The sequence below is a fragment of the Elephantulus edwardii genome, unplaced genomic scaffold, assembly GCF_000299155.1.
Source record: "Elephantulus edwardii isolate Elephantulus edwardi_28Jun2011 unplaced genomic scaffold, EleEdw1.0 scaffold00083, whole genome shotgun sequence".
Classification (NCBI taxonomy): domain Eukaryota; kingdom Metazoa; phylum Chordata; class Mammalia; order Macroscelidea; family Macroscelididae; genus Elephantulus; species Elephantulus edwardii.
This window is the reverse complement of record NW_006399833.1, coordinates 11,228,461-11,245,937: the sequence shown is the minus strand read 5'-3', so window position 1 is coordinate 11,245,937 and position 17,477 is coordinate 11,228,461. Positions and strand designations below refer to the sequence as shown.

Here is a 17,477-nt window from a genome sequence, read left to right as displayed (position 1 = left end):
GGAAACTAAAGCTGTGTACAATCTCAATCTCTTCACCATCCATCCTGATGCTGCCAATTGGTCCAGTGGTGAGAATCTTTGTCTTCTTGACATTGAACCTCAATCCATATTGGAGGCTGCAGTTCTAGTATGGGAAAATTAGAGCTGAAACAGGGGCTTTGAGTTTTTCCTTGAAATTTAGGAACTCAGTTTATACATTAGATTTGAGATGGTTATAAGGACTGGAAGCTCCTTAACCAATAAGAAAGGAATACACACTACATCCTTAAATAGCCAAAACAATACATGCCATCTGCCTAGCAGTCATAACTATGGTGAAGGATTATCAGCTATTTCATGACTGTGGAACTGAGGAAAACCAGATAAATTGCCATCCCACAAAGCAACTCACATGTTCAGTAGGAATTAACACTTTATTGTAATACCAATTGAGAAGGTTCTTTAAGATTTTTGTTATTGTTAGTAGATGTCCTGTCCTATTCATAGCCGTCCTCACAATTTCTGACACACATGAGCCTATTGCTGTAGTCACTGTGTCAGTTCACCTTGTTGAGGATCTTCCTCTCTTTTGCCATTCCTCCACCTTCCCAAGCATGTTATTCCTCCTCTCCTAGCAACACTCCCAAAGTAGGTGAGGTGAAGCTTTAGCATCTGTGCCACCAAGGAGTACTCTGGCTGCATCTTCTCCAAGACAGCGTTTGTTCTTTTGGCAATTCATGGAATATTCTGTACTCTTTTACAGTACCACAACTCAAAGGCATCAATTCTTTTTCTATCATCCTTATTCATTGTGTAGCTCTCAGATGAATAGCAAATAATTGAAAATCAGTTACATCTTAGGCTTCAGACTAACATCACTGCTCTTCAATAGTTTGGAGAGGTACCTGACTGAAGACTTTCCCAGTGCAATATGTCTCCTGCACTCCAGACTACTGGTACCAAGTGTATTGATTGTGGATCCAAGTAAGATGAAGTGATTGACAGTGTCAATCTTTTCTCTGTCTATCATGAAGTTGTTTATCAGTCCAATGATGAGGATTTTTGTCTTATTGATGTTGATATGTAATTTATATAGAAGGTTTCCATGTTTAGCCTTCTGCAGCAAGCATTTTTAAGTCTCCCTCACTTTCAGCAAGCTAGGCTATGTAATCTTCATAACTTGGGCTATTGATGAGTCTTCTAATCCTGATGCCACAATCTTCTTTATAGAATCCAGCTTCTAGAATAATTTGCTCAGTATATCAATTGAATAGGTATAGAGAGAGGGTACAAGCCTGATGTACAACTTTCTTAATTTTAAACCATGCAGGGTTCCCTTGCTCTGTTGACATGACAGCCTCTTGGTCTTGGTGTCACACCAGCATGATTAAGTGCTCTGGGATTCTCATGCTTCTCAATGTTAGCCGTATTTGCCATGAGCCACACAGTCAAATCATTTTGCATAGTCAATAGAACACAAATAGGCATTCTTCTGGTATTCTCTTCTTTCAGTCAGGATCCATCTGACATCAGCAGTGATAACACTGGTGCCACGACCTCTTCTAAATCCAGCTTCAACTTCTGGCAGTTCTCTATGTACTGTTCTAACCATTACTATATTATTATTATTATTATTAGTTTTAATGAAAACTTACAGACTTTGTATTTCCATTCTTTCATTGTTGCACTTTTCTCCCTGCCCATGCCTCCCCTCCATTTCGTTCTTCTCTTTGAAAAGTTAAAGACAAATTCTTTCATTGTTATATAATCCTTCCCCCGAAGTCCACTCCACTATGCAGCCTTCATTCTGGACTCATGTCAAGACAAAAATATCTAATCATATATACCTTTTTTTAATGATCTTCAACAGTGTTTTGCCTTAATGTGATATTAATGATAGGATGAGTGACTATTTACCTAGAGAGGACATTGGCTCTTCACTAAAGGAGAGGAGGTTTGGTGATAGGGCATTGACCTCCACTAGATCAGTGTACATGTTTAGTAAGTAGTGGATGCAAATACTCGTTCAGGGAACTATCCCTGCTTCAGAGCATCATATGGTTCAGAGAAATTCAGAATGCTTCCATATTGGAAGAGTATTGTATATTTATTTTTATATTGTGATTTGAATGAAAGTTTACTAAGTATATTGGAGTATATTTTTCCAGTTGACTATTCATGCATCTTTTGTTCATTAACATTGATTATAATAAAAACAATGCCTGATTGTAAAGGACATTGTCCGGACTCCCCTTCACACATCCTAGTAAGTGCTACTGGTCAATTCACTTTCTACTGTCCCCTCCTATCTCACCCCTCCTTGCCCCTGGTAATACTAGACTGATACTCTCTGTAGACTAGACTGATTCTCTGTGTACATACACCTTTCTCTAGCATTTTATCACAATATTCCTACACAGTATTTGTCCTTTTTGGGCCAGCTTCTCTCACCCAGCAAAATACCTCTGGATTCAACCAGGTTGTGTAATGTTTCACAAATTCCTCACCATTTCTCATTGTGGCATGGTAGACTAGTGTCTGAATACGCCATAGTTTTTCTATCAATTCATTTGTTGCTGGGCACTTGAGTTGTTTCCATCTCTCTGCTATTATGAATAATGCTACAGTGAACATGTGTGTGCATCATTGTATATAATGTTAAAATGAACTAATAAGGGTACAAAGCTATGATACATAATAAATATTTACATTTTAAAAATACTGTTTTCTTGTCCCTGTTGCAAAACTATAATGTTGCTGTTGTTGTTGTTGTTATGTGCCGTCGAGTCACCTGTGACTCATAGCGACCCTATGTACAACAGCCCTAAACTCCACTCTGTCCTGTGCCAATTGCACTGTCTCTGACACTCCCATCCCAATTATCCCAGTCACTGAATCAATCCACCTCATAGAGGGCCTTCCTCTCCTGCGCTGTCCCTCCACCCTTCCAAGCATGATGTCCCTCTCTAAGGACCGGTCTCTCCTCACAACATGTCCAAAGTATGTTAGACGGAGCCTCAGAATCCTTGCCTCCAAGGAGCCACCCGGTTTAACCCTTTCCAGGACAAATATATAATTTCTGATGGAATCCAGAAATCTGAATTTTTAATAAATACCACATATGATTCTGATGCATTACAAGGTTGGGAAAACATGCCTTGGGTTCTATCAGGAGAAGAATGCTGGCCAAGTGAGACAGATGTTCTATGAGAGGAAAAAGGAATTCTCTCACATCTATTTTTCCAGTGTGTATGTCACAGCAACTTGTGTTGTTTCCCTTCATAGGGAACCATAGATGACCTTATATATAAATGAAGTAAGCAGGTCTTACTGTGAAGGAGACAAAAATAGCCCTTTCTCAAAATACCCCTCTAACAAATGAGCTGTAGTGACCAAAATCCCCAGGAAAAGCTTTTCTCCTTAAGAGTTATTATTAGCTTTGCTCTCACTGTGTCTGTGCCTGCCACTCTCCCTTTGCAATATATTATAACACTTTCCAATTTGTTGGGGCAAGATGGTTGCTGGCAGGAGATCTGAGAGTGCATAAGATTTTGTCAAAGGCTGGTAAGCAATTTGCCTTGTAGTTTGATTGCAATGAAAATAATCTTGAGCTCATATTTGTTAAGAAATGTGAAATTGAACAGATATGTTCCTTTGACCCCGGCATGGCCATGTGTTCAGAAGTTAAGCAAGTCAACAATACTTGAGGGTATGCTGTATATTATACAGCATTAAACTACATTGCACTGATGCTGTGAACATAATTAAAATAAATAGACACCCTGGCCTGTTTCATAGGAGCTGACAATTTAAAAGGCAATGCAGAGCACACATGTGAATTAGAATACATCTGTCAGGCCATGTGGTATTAAGTGAACAAACAGGATCACTGCACAGTTGTAGAAATGCACAAAGGCATCAAGCTGGGGGCCGATCTGGGCGAATGCTCAAAATTCAAAATTGGCTATAAAGAGTAAAAAAGACAGTACAAAAGGGCATCACCACAAAATACTGGTACTGAGCAAGGGAAAAGTCAATGTCAATTTATGAAAGTCAATTTCATAAATATTTGTGAATAAATACTTACTTTATCACTTAATAGCTCACAGTGTTTAACCAATTCTTCCAGATGGTGTGTTATTTATTAATCTTCAGGACTCAAGTGCCCCCTTTGTATTGAAATTGTGTCTTCTCATATGTGTGATATCATTCCCCTCATGGGTAGTCTGATTTAGGTTATGATCAACTTAGTGCTGGACAAGGAATAAGGATGACAGAAGAAGAATCAATGCCTTTGAGCTGTGATATTAGAGAAGAACACTGACTATCATGTAGACTACCAAAAGAACAGATAGGTCTTAGAGAAAGTGCCACTGGAGTGCTCCTTGGAGACTAGGATGAGGAAACTTCTTACATACTTTGGGCATTGTTGGAAAAGGCTATTCCTTGGAGTGGGATATCATGCTTGCAAAGTCAGAGGGACAGAGAAAGAGACAGCTTGAGATAGTGACTACAGCAATGGGTTCAAATATGTCAGAGATGATAATACTGCAGGATAGGACAGGGTTCAGATCTGTTGATCACTGAGTTGTACATATGACTTGTACTCGATTCGATGGTACCTAACAACAACTCGTGGGCTGTTATATCTGTATATTCAGCATCTAGCAGAGTGTTGAGACTATTGTAGGTAGTTGCCCAACACACGAATGAAGATGACTGCACAGATAGATGATAAATTAATATGTAATAAATCCATGGAGAAAATTGTTGAGTCAATGGCTTGTAATAACTTCTCTGCCAAGTTATTTTACAGCAGTTCCAAACCTGATTCCACTGAAACACTAGAAGAATGGATTGGCAGCAATTGGAAGCCTTGAGTTGATTTCAGAATTCTTAGACAGAATCATACATTTATCTGAGGAGGATAGAAGCAATGAGGTTCACCAGAAAGCCCTCTGAAATTAGAAAAAAAAAGAAATAAAACAACCCACAAATAATGAAGAAGTCTGGCAAAAATTTCTATCTATGACAGCTAACATGTATCTCTATTTATGACAGTGAACGTGCATTTGGTAGCAGTCATTAAATTGTCTACAATGTTTAACTTGGCCCACTACAGATTTCTGCTCGATGACAAAATCAAATGCTTTCCTTTTCCTAAACCTGCATAAAATTATTTTTAAAGAGAGAGAGCCTAACTGCTTATTATTTAAACCATTCACAAACAAACACAAACTAAACTCACATAGAAGAGGAAAAGTAGTCACGAGTGAGAGTATTTCCAGATACCAGATGTCTGGCTATGTTTATTAGAAAATAGCTCAATACCCATAGGAGCTAGCTCATCAGACTCACTTTTGAGTGTGTCTAGAGATGGAATTCAGTGTTTGTAAATGTGGCTTGGTTCATTTTAAGAAAGACTTACTGAACTTGTACTTCATTTCAAGAGCTGTTCAAGAGAAACATAAAGGTATATCCAAGGAAGTCAGCCTAGGCCATTAGAAGGTAAAAGGAGAATTCAATGTTTGTCCACCATATTATAGGCTCAGAAATGGAGGAGAAGGAGTCAATAATGTTGTAACTCTTACTACATACCAAGAAGGAGCTTAAGCATTTTGCATTTATTTCTACAACAATGTCACTTGACAGGGTGCCATTGAGTCTAGTATGACTCATAGTGACCCTATGTACAGCTGAGCTGAACCCTGTCCTATCTTGTGCCATCCTCCCATCTCTGACACGTTTAGCCCATTGTTGGAGTCACTGTGTCAGTCCATCTGGTTAAAGGTTGTCCTGTCTTTTGCTGACCTTCCACCTTTCCAAGAATGATGTCCCTTTCCAAGGAATGTGAGAAAAAGAGTTGTCATCTTTGCCTCCAAGGAGCACTCCAGCTGCAGTTCCTCCATGACTTGTCTGTTTATTCTTTTGACAGTCAAAGGAATATTCATCAATTTTCTCCAGCACCACAGCTCAAAGGCATCAATTCTTCTTCTGTCATACTTTGTTATTGCCCAACTTTCAGATATATGATTGAAAAGACAGTGGCCTGAATCAGGCTCATCTTAGTCTTCAAACTGACATCACTGGCCCTCAATAATCTGGAGACGCTCCTGCCAGCAGACTTTCCCAGTGCAGTATGTCTCCTGACCTCCTGACTGCTGGAGTTTATTGTGGCTTCAAGTCAGATGGAATAGTTGAAAACTTCAATATTTTTATCATCTCTCATGGTGTCACTTTTCTTCATCTCTCATGGTGTCACTTATCAGGCCAGTGTTGAGGATTTTTGTCTTCTTGATGTTTAGATGCAATTCTGCTTGCTAATACTTTGTTGTTGCTAAGTGCTATTGAGTCAACAATGACTCATAGCCACCTCAGAAACAGAGTCGAGCTTCTCTCTCAGTCAGTATTTCCTCCTTTTAACAGCTGAGGAAACTCTTAGACATGCAGATTGACTTGCCTGAGGTTGTTTTGCTTGCTAACACTCTCCTCTTGCTGTTCATGTTATCCGGTCAACTCTGCCTCATAGCAACCTCATGAACAACAGACCTGAACCTTTCCCTGTTCTGAGCCATCTTCACGCTCTTTGATATGTTCAAACCCCTTGTTAGTACTGGGTCAGTCCAGCTCATTGAGGGCCTTCCTCTCTTTCTCAGACCCTCTTACTTTTTCCAGCCCAAAGTATGTGCAAAAAATTGTCCCCATCCTTAATTCTAAGAGCCCTAGCTGCCCATAAGCAGCAGAGTGGTATTTCAAGCACTCCTTTATTTAGGGAGCTCTGATGATGTGGTCCTCCAAACATAAAGGTGGTGTCTCTCTGGTGGTTGGGGTGCCAAGTCAAGTCAGAGTTTCTGCTTGTCTTAATGGTGACCAAGTCCTCAAAATGTGAGTCAGATAGCACCTCTTCAGTCTAGGGTATGTCCAGGGTGTGTTAAGGGGAAGGGGGACCCCAATCTGGGGCAGAGTGTTTGCTGGCCTCAGAGGGGCCTTGGTTAGTCTGCCTGATTAGAGAGAATGTCTTTGCCAGTCTAGGAGATGGATGTAGGCAGAGCACCCAGTCAGAACGAGCTAGCATAAAGAGACGATCACTTAAGCAGTTTAAGAGAAAGACAGTAAGCTAAAAGTTAGACCCAACAGGGTCTTAGAAGTCCATGCCCACCCGTTTCGATCTGTGACCTTTTCAATCCTGAGCCAGGCTGTCACCCTTACCTTCCTGGTCACTTATGGCACTGCTCTGACGGCCAGCCATGTCCAATAATTTGAAAACTGTTGGCAAAGAAATGAATTCTAAAACTAAGAACCATGTGACTAGATGGGGAGTTTTAGAAGAAATTAGAAATAAAGTTACAACCAGAGCAGCACAGGTAGCCAAAAAAACTTAAAAATACCAAAGCACCTGTTCCATCAACACAACCATCAAAACAACAAGTGCCAGGAAACCACTAAAACCTACTACTTCTGTGAAACCAGTACAAATGGAAACGTTGGCTCCAATGAGTCCATCTTCTCAATCCAAGGATATCTCCATGAAAGAAGAGATTCTCTGCCATGCTTTCTCTGATACCTTGTTCTGCAAAATTGAGGGTATTGGTAATGGAGATTGGGAGAATCTCCACTCTGCAGTGACTACATCAAGGAGATCTGTCTGTATCTAAGGCTGTTTGAGGCTGGTTGTGATCACAGATCTACTGTTGGCTTCCAAGTATGAGGAAATGTTTTCTCCAAATATTGAAGATTTGATTTATATATCACAGATAATGCTTATACCAGTTCCCAAATACAACACATGGAAACTAATTTTGGTAGAATTGAACTTTGAGATGGGTCAATCCTTGTTTCTACACCTCTTAAGACAAACATCAAAAGCTGAGGAGGTTGATGTTGAACAGCACATATTAGGCAAGTGTTTGATGGTGCTGACTCTCACTGATGTGTTATCACCCTTCTCAAGTAGCAGCGGTATCTTCCTACTTGTCCCAGAAAGTTCTAGGCCAAGGAAAATGGAGCTTAAAGCAGGAATACTACACAAGATATACAGAGATTGAACACTACACAAGATATACAGAGACTGAACTGCTCGAAGTCATGCAGCACATGGCCAAAAATACAGTGAAAGTAAATGAAAAGTTAATGACATTTATTGCCATCAAGAATAAATATGTGAGTAGCAAACTCCTGAAGATTAGCACAATTCCTCAACTGAACTCCAAAGTCACCAAAGACCTTTCTTCACCTCTGATGGGCAAGCCCTAGGCTACTTGACCTTGGGTTTGCAACTCTTGACTCTATTTATTACACTGTCCTTTGGTCCACTTCATAAGATCTTTTCTACCATCTACTTTCTAAATGTGGATTAAGAGGGAAAAAAGCTATTAATTTTTCTTAAGTTAAAAAAAAGAGACAGACAGTAATAGCATATTGAAGGCTTCTTTAAAGTGCCAAACAACATAGATATCATTTTAAAGACTGAATATGCCTGATCCACACCATGGTATTTTCAATTGTTTCTTATGCATCTGAAAGTTAGATAATGAAGAAGAAAGACCAACTAAGAATGCAGGCCTTTGAACTGTGTTGTTGGCAGTCTTGACTATCTCACAGACGGCCCAAAGAAAAACAAATCTGTCTTGTAGGAGGTGCTCCTTAGAGGCAAAGACAGTGAAACTCTGTATCACATATTTTGGGCATGTTGTCAGGAGGGCCAGTTCTGGGAAAAAGGCATCATGTCAGACAAGGTCAGAGAAAGAGAAGAAGCCCCTCAAGAGATGGACTGAAACAATGACTACAAGACTGTGCTTTTGCATGACAAACATTGTTGTTGATGACACAGGATAGGGTAAGATTCTGCTGTTCATTGGGTTGCAATAAGCCATATTCTACTCAAAGGCACTTAACAACATCAACAACAAAATACATTGCCAACAGGAATATAAAATGGTTTGGCTATTGTAGAAAATAGTTTGACATTTCTTCCAAAAGACAGAGATACCATATGAACCATCCAGGATAACTGAAAATATGATATTCATAATAACCAGAGAGTGAAACCAACACCAATGTGCATTGGCTGATGAATGGATAAACAAGGTGTGCTAATACTGTATGATGGCATATTATTTACCAATTAAAAGCAGTGAAGTACTGATACATATTACAACTTGGACAAACTTTGAGAACGCATGCTAAATGAAAGCAATCATACACAAATGACCAATATTACATTATTCCATCTAAATGAAATTTCCAGAATAGATAAATACATACAGATGAAAGTAGACTAGAAATTGCAAGGAGTAGAGGTGGAAAAGTGTAGGGGATGACTGCTCATGGAGACAGAGTTTCTTTTGATAATGATAAAGAATGTTCTCTTATTAGATAGTGGCAATAGTTCCACAAGTCGATGAATATTTTAAAATGACTGTACATGTTTAAAGAGTTTATCTCAGGGTATTGAAGTGGTATCTTAATAGATCTCTTACTAAAAACAAACTTACAAGGAAAGAAGCAAAATCCATTGATATCATGTCAATTAGGACTCATAGAAACCTATAGGACCAAGTTGAACTAATCTACAGGATTTCCAAAGATGTGAATATTAATTACAATGGAATGCCACATTTTTCTGCTGTAGAGCAGCTGGTAAGTCATAACTGCCAACTTCTTAGTCAGCAGTTGAGCACTTAACCAAAGGACCACCTGGGCTCCTTCTTAGAAGAAAACATAGGAATTAATTTAAATGAACTTATGTTAGACAATTACTTCTCAGCTCTGGTAGCAAAAGAAAAGCACAAGTGGCAAAATAAGTCACATGGATGAATTGAACTATATAAAAATAAATGATAAAAGATTACAATAGAAATAATTCATACTATAATATCAGTATCAAAATATTGAAGATTCATGAAATATTAAGATTTGTGCTTATTTATAACCATGTTAAATAGTGGACTTTAATAGTGGCTCTTCGTTTAAATGCTAGATTTCTTTTTCTTTTGAACTAACTTCTGCTCGTTTGACCCAAAAAGCCACTTAGTGCCTCCTAGCAATGGGCTCAAGTGTATCAGAGATGATGAGGATTGCACAGGATAGGACAGGATTCAGATCTGTTGTTCATAGTGGTTGCTATGAGTCCTACTTGACCTGATTGCACCTAACAATAATAAGAGGTTAGGAGACACACTAGAATTAAGGAGCTCTGCTGGAATAGTGGTTCATGTGTTGGGCTGCTAATTGAAGAGTCAGTGGTTTGAAATCAACAGTCTCTCTTTGGAAATAATGGTAGTAAAATTTGTTTAAAAAATAACTGGGAAGGAGAACTAGTAATATAATAGATTAAATGTTGGGCTACCAAGATTTACAGACTTGAAAACTCTGAGAGGAAGATATACTCTGTACTAAAAGGTCTTTAATGAACCTGCCTCGGCTAAATGTTTTGTTTTGTTTACAATACTATAAAGAGCTCTGGTGGCTGGTAAGTGGTGAAGTGCTTGGCTGCAAGCTGAAAGGTCTACTGTTCAAACCCACTAGCTGCTCCTTGAGGGAAAAATGTAACAATCTACTTCCATAAATATTTACAACCTTGGAAATCCTAGAGTTCCCTAGTGTAGGATTGTAAAAACAACAATAACAAAAATGAGCCAGAGTCAATTAAATGGCAATGAGTTTGGTTTTTGTGTTAAAAGAGGTACAGGTATCACCAATGCATCCATTAGTCAAAAATGGTCATTTCTGTCAAGTCAGAACTGACTCAAAGCTGATCTTCCAGCAGATTTCCAAAGCTATAAAGCTCAAAGGAGGAGATTACCCAATGGCGAATTCAAACTGCCAGAGAAATGTGACCTTTAGGTTAACAATGAAACATTATGCACAGTAGCTCTGAACCCTGCTCTATCCTGAGGCAATCTCACTCTCTCTGACACAACTACACTCAGTACCCCAGTTAATGTGTCAATCCACCTCATCTGGGGTCTTCCTCTCCTGAAATCTCCCTCCACCCTTCCAAGCATGATGTCCTTCTCCAAGGACTGGTCCCTCCTGGTAACATGCATAAAGTATGTGAGAAAGAGTCTCAAAAGCCTTGCCCTCAAGGAACACCATGGTTTCACCCTCTGTATGACAGACCTGTAAGTTCTTTTGGCAGTCATGGTATGTTCAATACGGTTCTCCAGCACCACAACTCAAAGGCATAGATTTTTCTGTAATCTATGGTCATTGTCCAGCTCTCTGATGCATAGCAAGCCACTGTGAAGACTATGGCCTGGATCATGCACACATGTTAGTCTCTAGACGGACACTGTTGCTCTTTAGCCCTCTTGACAGGTCTATGACAGCATATTTTCCTAATGCAATATGTCTTTTGATTTCCTGACTACTGCTGCCAAAGGTGTTGATTGTGGAACCAAGCAAGCTAAAATTGTTAACAACCTCAATCTCTCCTCCATCTATCATGGTGCTCCCAGTTGGCCCAGTAGAGAGAATCTTTGTTTTCTGGATGTTGGGCTTCAATCCATACTGCAGACTAAAGTCCTTGACCCTGTGCAGCAAATGCTTCAGGTCCTCCTCAGTTTCAGCAAGCAAGGTTGTGCCATCTGAATAGCGCTGGTTGTCAATAACTCTTCACCCAACCCTGATGCCATATTCCTTCTCATAAAGTCCAGGCTCTCAAATGATCAGTCCCACATATAGATTGAAAAGGTACAGGGACAAGGATGCATCTATGACACACTCCTTTCCTGATTTTGAACCATGTAGTGTTTCCTTGTTCTGTTCTGAGGACTGCTTCCTGGTCCAAGTATAGGTTTCACATAAGCACAATCAAGTGTTCTGGGATTCCCATTCTTCTCAAAGCTAGCCACAATTTGTTGTGATACAGACACAGTCAAATGTCTTTGCATAGTCAGTGTAACATAGATAGACATTCCTTTGGTATTCTCTGCTTTCAGCCAAGACCCATCTGACATTGGCAATGATATCCTTAGTGCCACGGCCTCTTCTAAACCAGGCTTGTATTTCTGGAAGTTCTCTGTCAATGTACACTTTCAGTTGGTTTTGGACAATCTTCAGCAGGAGTTTGCTTGTATGTGGTATTAGTATAACTAATTATAAACACTGTCTGATCAATATATTGTATATTAATTTTCTCTTCACTCAACTTGCATAATTTTAATAGGAACATTGATTTCCTTAAGTTCATATTTGGATTCAGGTTTATAAAAAAATACCTGTTCTACTGGATGTCATATGACAGCTAAAAACTGCTATTTTGAAAAGAAATTGCGAGATTTCATGGACTACTTGAAAGGATAAGGAGCAAAATATTAGGATTCACTAATAGACTAAAATGCTCACTCAGAAACTGTGATGATTATTAAGGTTATGTATCAAGTTGGCCAGCATATGATTCTCAGTGGTTTGGCTGGTACTATATAATCATACTCCATGTTGTGATCTAACGTGAGCAGCCAGTCAGGTGCAGGGGAGTTTTCTTGGAGTTATGGTCTACCTTCCATAGATAAAGGTATTCTGGAAAACCTTACTCCTCTATCAACCTTGCATCCCACTCATTATCCTTTGTCCTCTGGTTCTTGGAACATGAGCAAACTGACTGCCATCTGGCTGTCATATTTTCGGATTTGCCAGCTCCCACAACCCTATAAGCTAGCAGCTTTCTGCCTGTCTGGCCAATTTTAGATTTTTCAGCCCCTGCACTCATGTGAACATGGCTAAGATCTCCAGATTTGTGATTTTTCTAGCCTCTACAAATGGTTATTATCTCTTATCCATAACAGACATTAAGAATCTAAGAGATCAACAGTCTCCATTTCAGTGGTTCTTAATTACTTTGGAAAGTATTGATTCTTTTCAGACAATGATGAAGCCTAGAAAAATGAATATCACCCAATATTTTCCATATAATTTTAAAAAATTTATTGTTATTTTAAAAAAATATGGATTGAAGCTTAACATCAAGAAGACAAAGATTCTTACCACTGGGCAAATTGGCAGCACCATGATAGAAGAGACTGAGGTTGTTAACAATTTCAGCTTGCTTGGTTCTACATTCAACACCCTTGGCACCATAAAATAGGAAATCAAAAGACAAATTGCAAGGGGGAAGTCTGCTGTCAGAGATCTCTCTAGAGTGTTGAGGAGCAATTATGTCAGTCCAGAGACTATGGTGCACATGATCTAGGATATGGTCTTTGCAATTACATGCTATGCATTAAAGAGCTGGACAATGACTAAGGATGATAGAAGAGGAATTGATGCCCTTGAGTTATGGTACTGGAGAAGAGTCTTGAACATACCATAGACTGTCAAGAAAACAAATAGGTCTGTCTTTGAGATGGTGACACCAAGTTCCTCCTTGGAGGCTAAAATTCTGAAGTTCCATTTCACATACTGTGGGTACGTGGCCAGGAGGGACCAGTCCTCGGAGAAAGACATCATGCTTGCAAGAGTGGAAAGACAGCACAGGAGTGGAAAACTCCGGATGAGATGGATTGACACAATAACTGGGGCAATGGGATTAGGTGTGTCGGAGTTCGTGAGACTGGCTCAGGAAAGGGCAGGGATCAGAGCTGTTGTACATTGGGCTGTGATGAGTCACAGGTGACTTGATGGTAGCTAACAACAAAGCCCTTTCCTTGAAAGAAATCCTTTTGTATATATACATGCTTCATTGGTTTTGCTTCTTTGGAGAACTCAGTGTAGGACACACTCCAAGCTATACAATGCAAGGTATAGCTATCCCTTTTAAGATTTCATGTGCTAGCAAATGAAGAGATGTTCCAATTTTTTTCTTACACCATAAGCATCTTGGCAGTTGGAATATCTTGTTTCCATATTTCAGAGCCTGTTCTCAAAATATCTATAACAATGGTTCCAGTAAAATAATGTTGTCTTTGTTATTTTTATGTGCTTTTGCGTTGACTAGGACATATAGTGGTGCTATGAACAACACAAGTGAACCTTACCCTAGCTTGCCTCATTCTTACTATCTTCTCTGATAGACTTGGGTTCATTGTTACAGTCACTGTGCCAATCCATCTTTGTGAAGGTCTTTCCATTTTGTCTTTTTTTTTATTATTTTTTATTTTTTTTTTTACAGAGGTTTTGGATTTCCATTCATTCATTGCCGCAATTTTCTCCCTTCCCACCCCTCCCCACCAGCTCGCTTCCCCCTCAGAAGAGAGAAAAAAGAAAAAGAAAAAAAATTCCTTCATTAGTATACAATTCCCACATCCCTTCCCCACCCCCCACTCCAAGTACACTTCTCTATGCAACCTTAATTCTGGATTCCTGGGCTAACCATAATACTGAATCATATATCACTTCTAATCTGTTCTTTCCCTCATCTGTTTCAATACAATATACATAATTTATCCAGTTTTTTTTGTCATATCCCCACCCTGATGTCAGACCCATTCTACAACAGTGGCACCATGCAGTATTTGTCCCTTTGTGACTGAGATATTTCACTCAGCATAATGTCCTCCAGGGTCACCCACTTTGAATAATATTGCATGAGTTCCTTGTTTTTCAATGCAGCATAGTATTCCATTGTGCGAATATACCACAGCTTCTCTATCCATTCGTTTGTTGATGGGCCCTTAGGCTGCTTCCAACTCTTTGCTATTGTAAACAAAGCTGCAATAAACACGGGTGTGCATATATCTGCTTGGATGGCAGACATGGTCTCTCTGGGGTATATTCCCAGTAATGGGATTGCTGGGTCAAATGATATCTCTATTTGCAATTTTTTGAGAAAGCGCCACACCGCCTTTCACAATGGTTGCACCATCTTACATTCCCACCAACCGTGAATAAGAGTTCCAGGTTCTCCACATCCTCGCCAGCATTTGTTGCTTGCTGTTCTGTTATATTTTGCTATTCTTACTGGGATGAGATGATATCTCATAGTTGTTTTGATCATTTTGTCTTTTATCAAAAGATGTTACCTTGATGTCTTCTATCAAAAACTGTCCTGTCCTGACAACATGCCCAAAGTATATGAGATGACTCGAGGATGCACCCTGGTTGCACTTTCTCCAAAACAAATTTGTTTATTCTTTTGGAAGTCCTTGGATTAGTCAGTACTCTTTGCCAACACCATAGCTCAAAGTCATTAATTATTCTTCTGTCATCCTTATACATAGTCCAACTTTCAGACACATATGAAAGTAGTTGTCTATGAAGATAAATTAAATTTCTTTTATCAGAACAACAAAACCATGATGACTGTTTTAGATTTTTTTCCCTTTACTTAACTATCAAGAAATGTTATGGTAAATTCGCTGTCCAAAAATATGCACTACTGCTGCCTCCTAAAAATGGTCTCTGTTTCTCTATCCCTATCTTATTTTCCTATTATTGCTGAAACAAATTACCTCAAATTTGTTGACTTGAAACAACACTAATTAATAATTTAAAATTCAAGAGATCAGAAGTCTAGAATAAGTATGTTGTTGTTGTTATGTGCCATTGAGTTGTCTACAACACACTGTGACCCTATGCACAGTACTTCTGAACCCTGCTCTATCCTAGCCCAATCTTACTGTCTCTGACACACCTACCCTTGTTACCACACTTATTGTGTCAATTCATCTCATCCAGGATCTTCCTCTCCTGCACTGTCCGTCCACCCTTCCAAGCATCTTGTCCTTCTCCAAAGACTGGTCTCTCCTGGTGATATGCCCAAAGTATGTAAGACAGAGTCTCAAAATCTTTGCCTTCAAGGAGCAGCTTGGTTTCACCCTCTTCAGGACCCTTGGTAGTTCTCTTGGAAGTCCATGGCATATTCAACACTCTTCTCCAGAACTACAACTCAAAGGTATCAATTCTGTCATGTTTGATCATTGTCCAGCTCTCTGATGAATAGCAAGTAATTGTGAAGGCTATGGGTAACATTGTAATATTGTTCCTTTTTGAGAATCTAGGAGAGAATCAAGGAACTCTAGTGACAAGAAGGATTAAAATCTTGACAGTTATCCAAAAAGTTAGTGATTTGAACACATGTGGGAATCCCATAACATTTAGTCATGCTCATACTAGATCTATACCTAAAAAAAAAAAGCTTTTGACTTACAGAGTAAGAAAACACTGCATAGTTTAAAATTAGTGATGTATCCTTTTCCCATACCTATTCAATCTACATGTGAGAAGCTAGACACTATGAAGAAGAATGGGGCATCAAGATGGGAGAAAGACTCATCAACAACTTGCGTTATGCAGATGACACAAGCCTGCTTGCTGGAAGTGAGGATATGAAACGATTACTGCAGAAGATAAAAGTCTACAGCCTTCAATATAGATTATTTCTCAACATCAAGAAGACAAAAAATCCTTGCTAATGGGCCAATAGGCAACATCATGATGTTGTTGTTGTTATGTGCCATCAAGTTGCCTGTGACTCATAGCAACTCTGTATACAACAGCCCTAAACCCTGCTCTATCCTGTGCCAATCTCATTGTCTCTGACACACCTATCCATTGATTTATGTCTGTCATTGTACCAGTACCACACTGTTTTGACCACCACAGCAGTGTAGTAGGATTTGAAATCAGAGGGTGAGATGCCTCCTACCTTCTTTCTCTTTAAGGAGCACTTTGCTTATTTGGGGCCTCTTTCCATTCCAAATGAAATTGAAGATTGCCTTTTTCACCTCGTTAGTTTATGGAATTCATATTTATATTGAGATTGCATTGAAACTATAAATTGCAAAAAAAAAAGAAAGTGTAAATTGCCTTTGGTAGTATTGTCATTTTTACAATATTGAGTCTTCCTATCCATGAGCAAGGAATATTCTTCCTCTTCTCCAGATCTCTTTTTGTTTCTTGTAATAATGTTTTGTCATTTTCTTTGAATAGTACCTTTGTGCTTCTGGTTAGGTTTACTCCTAAGTATTTAATCTTGTGATTAACTATTGTGAAGGGTATTGCTTTTCTGAGCTCCAGTTCTATAATCTCTTTGTCACTGTAGAGAAGTCCAATTGATTTTTTGTATGTTGATCTTGTATCTTGCCACTTTGCTGAATTGATCATCTATGTCTAGTAGTTTTCTTGCTTAGTCTTTAGGATTTTCTAAGTATACTATCATATCATCTGCATATAGAGATAATTTTACTTCCTCTTTTACAATTTGGGTACCTCTTATTCTCTTCTTTTGCCTTATTGTTATCTCTAAGATTTCCAATACTATATTGAATAGGAGAGGTGATAGTGGGCATCCTTGCCTAGTTCCTGTTCTCAAGAGGAATGCCTTTAATCTCGCTCCATTGAAAACAATGTTGGCTCTCAGGTTTGTGTATATACTTTTTACTATGCTGAAGAAATTCCCCACTAATCCTATTTTGTTGAGTGTTTTAATCAGGAAAGGGTGTTGGATTTTGTCAAAGGCCTTTTCTGAATCAATTGATAGGATCATGTGGTTCTTGTTCTTTGCTTTGTTAATGTGATGAGTTACATTAATTATTTTTCTTATGTTGAACCATCCTTGC

The 17,477-nt window shown here is 38.9% G+C and overlaps 1 protein-coding gene and 1 pseudogene across 1 annotated transcript in view; both read left to right on the top strand.

Annotated features, from left to right (window-relative positions):
* The window catches only part of TRPC5 (transient receptor potential cation channel, subfamily C, member 5), a 263,323-nt gene that overhangs the window by 220,769 nt on the left and 25,077 nt on the right, over positions 1–17,477 (top strand). The gene's annotated exons all lie outside the window — the stretch shown is intronic.
* LOC102848956 lies at positions 6,843–8,232 on the top strand (annotated as a pseudogene).